Below are 5,121 nucleotides of genomic sequence, written 5' to 3' on the forward strand. Positions count from 1 at the left end.
TAATTGTAATGTGTTTTCTATGGTGCCAAAGTCCAGGGACAATATTACTACCACAATTCAAGTATGATCCACTTACTATTGGGGAATGGAACCAGAGTGGAAGCTTGTGTTACCCTTTCCCTGCCTCATTGTTCAGAGTGGAAGAGCTGGGAACTCACCTGTGATGGCCCACGTCTACCACAACCTTTCCTATTGTGTTAGTAAGCACCACAGCATTTTAGGAAGCCATTGTTCAAAATGTTTTCATACACACAGTAACAATGGGAGGAGGGGGTGTGTCCTGCACAGAGGAGAACCAGGAGGTTGATCTCAGACTTCTGTTTAGGACTGGGATTCTATCCAGAGTTGACAGATTAACAGTGAGGACAAACCCAGCCTGCCTCTTTCCATCCACACTGAGTCCAAACCTACAGTCTAGTGATGGGCATTCCATTGGCTCTGTCGTAGCAGAATCAGAATTAGTTAGGTAACATTGATAAATAAGATGTTTTATCTACTTTCATAAATATACTTATGTGGGGAAATGACTTGGGCCCCAGAGAGGGTCAGGCTTGTCTTCATATGTGTATCTTTTAAAACACATGAAGGGATGATTGAGGGGGAACCAATTATCTCTTGGCTCCACAATGTCTGTGTGCTAGTCACTCCCTACTTTTCCCATTTGGGGGAAGAGTATGGCAGTGTCTGGAACCGTTGTATGTCCCCTCTGATGTTGCCCTTTTCTTGACCTAGTATATGACCTAGAGGCTCACTCTCCTCTGTGAACTTGTCCAGGTGGAGGGGGTGTATTTGAGATAAGAGTATCTAGAATTGACAATTGATATATGCCATTGGATGAGGTAATGGGAAGTACCAAGAACGAGAAGTAGAACCTGAACAATAATTTATAGCTAATGCTGTCTGGCTATGGCATACTCCTCTCTCAAGTAAACGTCTTCCTGTGTGCAGTTTTCCTAAGACCTGTGGTTCATCATTGTGTGTTGGGAGGGGTGGATCTTTGCTATAAATGATCCCAGTTGCCATAATGTTGACTCTCAGAATTCATTTATAGACACTGAATTGATCTGAGAGTCACAGGTCTATGGTGAAGCTCATTTAATTAAAAGATGATGTTTATGTATAACTCTGACTGGTGTGTGGTTTGTAAACTCTCCTTTCACTTAGTAATACAGGCAATTACCATGACAGCTCCCAAACGGCTCTTTAAAAAAAAGTATGTTTTGTTATTTTTCAAGTCAAACAGTTTGCGATAGTTTGACTATGATTGGTGTTAAAACAATTCTAATTAAATGATTTAATGAAATCATACTCTACCTTAACCACAATGTATTTAAAAATGCATTGGTTTGTAATTAAATAGAATGCTATTAAACATTTGCATTGAAAGTATAACTTTTTAATGTATTTTAACAAAGTGCATATAAATCTAACCATTCAAAACGAATACAATCTGAAAAGCATAATATAATATTGCACCATATCAAAGAACAATTACAATGTGCAAAACTGCAGCATCCCACTTAAAACATTAAACTGGTCCCTCTATTCTCCCTCTATTCTCCCTCTATTCTCCCTCTATTCTCCCTCTATTCTCCCTCTATTCTCTCTCTATTCTCCCTCTATTCTCTCTCTATTCTCCCTCTATTCTCTCTCTATTCTCCCTCTATTCTCTCTCTATTCTCTCTCTATTCTCCCTCTATTCTCTCTCTATTCTCCCTCTATTCTCCCTCTATTCTCTCTCTATTCTCCCTCTATTCTCCCTCTATTCTCACTCTATTCTCACTCTATTCTCTCTCTATTCTCCCTCTATTCTCCCTCTATTCTCCCTCTATTCTCCCTCTATTCTCCCTCTATTCTCTCTCTATTCTCTCTTCTTTATTGCCATGTTATAACTAACAGCACACAGCAATGCTGACCATATTTAGCTTTTATGAGAGATTTGCATTCAGAAATGCAAGCTGCCTCACTTTCAAGGGGCTGATGCGGTTTCTTCTCTAGGTAATTATTTGTCCCGTTTTCGAGAAGACTCTCTCAGAGGGAACTGATGTGGCCACTATGCCAGAGTCTCCCTGTCATGACTTTAATAAGCTGTGGGTAGACAGAGGCCTTGATCTTCCACCAGCTCAGAGGATCTGGAGATCTTTCAGAACGAATGTGTGTGTGCTTGAGCATTTAGGCTTATATTATTGTATTTATTTTTGTTCGTTCTTTGAATTAGTTAATTCTATTAATTTTTTAATCTTTTGATTATTCATATCTTAATTGTTTTATATTTTATAAATAGATTTGGCTCTTCTGATATGCGAGCCGGCTCCCAACGTTCACCTAGAAGAGCCGGCTCTCAGAGCCGACTCGTTCGCAAACGACCCATCACTACTACAGTCACTGGTTCCTGATTGTGACTGGATCCCAGCACCTCTACTTCCTGTGGCAATGGTAATGATTATAACATTTCCTCATGAGCATAGCAGGTATCCATGGTAGTGTTTATGTTGTGTCATCAGCATAACAGGTATTTAATATTAACAACACCTTCCTAATATTCAGTTGCACCTTTATTCCCTCAGAACAGCCTAAATTCGTCAGGGCATTTACTCTACAAAGGTGTCAAAAGCGTTCCACAGGGATGCTGACCCATGTTGACTCCTATGCTTCCCAATTGTGTAAAGTTGGCTGGATGTGCCTGGTACCTACTACATTACCCCGTTCAAAGGCACTTGGCGAGATGGTTAGAGTTGTCAACAAAGCGGCTTGACAGAAACATGACTCTACGTTTTGGAACCACAGGTGTGGTGAGAACTCCATCTGTTGGAATTTGCCGATAAGAGTGTTTATTTCAGAGCGTTCCGTAAGCCACGCCCCAGTGGGCGGAGCTAGGCATGTTGGACTGGGACACGTTTTAATACAATAAAGCCTCTCATTCTACAATGGGTCAGCCTTTGTTCTGTGTAGCCTAGTTATGCTAATACATTTGAGACCAGTGCATTGAAGTTAGTTTCATCTATGACTTAATCAGTGAAATATCTTTGAGTAGTAAGCAGGGAAACAACGAGGCCCAGACAGTTCAATAGAACATACCAGAGGAGAGCATCGTTTACCAGGCTACATCATTTATTAGGATCATCAAATACCACCAGTGTTTGGAATACATTGAGTTCGTTGACAAAACAGACCGTGGAAACCAATTTTATAGCAGTGAAGGTAATCTATTAATGTACTGTTGTAGTATTTCTAAGTACAACCATATCAGCCAGGGAAACTAAATGATAAAACATTCACATTTTTCAGTGAAGTTGAAATCTGTCCTATTCAATAGTAAGGTCCCTTGCACCATAAAGACATTGCTGTGATGCCCACCAGGCAATCCGTGAGGCACCCAGACCCTGTGACCCAAAACTCTGACTCCTGCACATCCATCCCTGTAGCCATTTGCATGCCTCTTCGTTATCAGACAACATCCAATCCAACGACTGATCTGAGGACTGTTTTTAGCAGGGACGGAGTAACGCCTTTGGTCCTAACCACAGCTCCATAATTGCTGTCCGTCATCCTCCCTCCTCGTGGTGTGACTGTTGGTGCGCTGTCCAACTGTTGCCTGTCGTTTAGCCTCCTGCTGCTCCACCGACAGCACCATGCTAGCCAGGACGCCTGCATGCCCCAGGTGCCCTTGTTCTAACAATGTCCGGTACAGACGGGGATGACGTGGAGGGTAGCGGTTGTTCTGGCTCAGGTTCAAGAAGACATTTCCTTCCACTGAACCTGCCCCAGAGACTGTTCCTTACCCTCTGATGATCCTCCTCTGTGGGCTCTCGGGACAGAGGGTTGTAGTCTTCGGCCGGGTACAGGTCCTCCACTGACTGCACCTGGTTGGGCACGGCTGGCATCCATAAAGACGATATTGTGAATCGACAAAATAGGCTGCATGGCTCCACTGATGAGCTCCGCGGAGGCATTCTCATGTGGTAGAGAGAATCCCCTGGTCACCTATAGAGACCTGCCAACAGGAAGGATGTTAAGTGACACATTCCTTTCAATGAATGACTTGGAACACCTTGAAATGCATTCGTTGTAAGAAATGTGCCAAATAAATAAAGTTTGATTTGATTGATGACATTACCGCTGTATCATATTTAATAAACTGTCATTTTCAGGTCAAGTGGTTTTTCCATGACCTTTTAACTGATAACTTGGGATTTTATCACTTGGCATCAATTACACAGTGGGAAGGACCCTATAGATTGTCATGACGTGGCCCTTTCTGGGCATAGCTAGTGGCTTCCCCCTCCTCTCTCTCTCTCCAACACCCAGGTTCTTTTATCTCATATAGTAAATTCCTGGAGGAGTCTCTCCCCCTGTGCATGCAGAAAGGGACACCTAGAGAGAACAAAGGATTTCACATGGCGAACTCCTAAATTCCCAAAATGAGGATTTGGTACAATATGTCCACTTGTGAGAAGGTGGAAATGGTCCGTGGACACTTAGGGGACGGGTATGACTAATGTGTTTCATTTGATGACCTCAGAGAGGACAGGAAACACACATGACTGTATCTCTGAATATGTGCATTTCTCAATTATGGGGTTTGCATCTAATTCTTGTATAAAATGAATGAGTAAAGATGAAACGATTTGTGAAATGATGTTAAGCCTTTAATGAAAGAGAATTGTATACCCTTTAAAGTTTAACCAAGTCATTGTCCCGCCCCCATGAACACAGACACGATCTGGCGTCATGGAACAGCCCTTTTCAACTGTTAGGAATAAAACCCTCTCCTGAGGAAATCCTCTTCAGACCACAAATCTAATCAAATTGATTTATATAGCCCTTCGTACATCAGCTGATATCTCAAAGTGCTGTACAGAAACCCAGCCTAAAACCACAAACGGCAAGCAATGCAGGTGTAGAAGCACGGAAGCTAGGAAAAACTCCCTAGAAAGGCCAAAACCTAGGAAGAAACCTAGAGAGGAACCAGGCTATGTGGGGTGGCCAGTCCTTTTCTGGCTGTGCCGGGTGGAGATTGTAACAGAACATGGCCAAGATGTTCAAATGTTCATATATGACCAGCATGGTCAAATAATAATAATCACAGGCAGAACAGTTGAAACTGGAGCAGCAGCACGG

The sequence above is a fragment of the Oncorhynchus kisutch genome, unplaced genomic scaffold (genome assembly GCF_002021735.2).
Source record: "Oncorhynchus kisutch isolate 150728-3 unplaced genomic scaffold, Okis_V2 scaffold1981, whole genome shotgun sequence".
NCBI classification, from domain to species: Eukaryota; Metazoa; Chordata; class Actinopteri; order Salmoniformes; family Salmonidae; genus Oncorhynchus; species Oncorhynchus kisutch.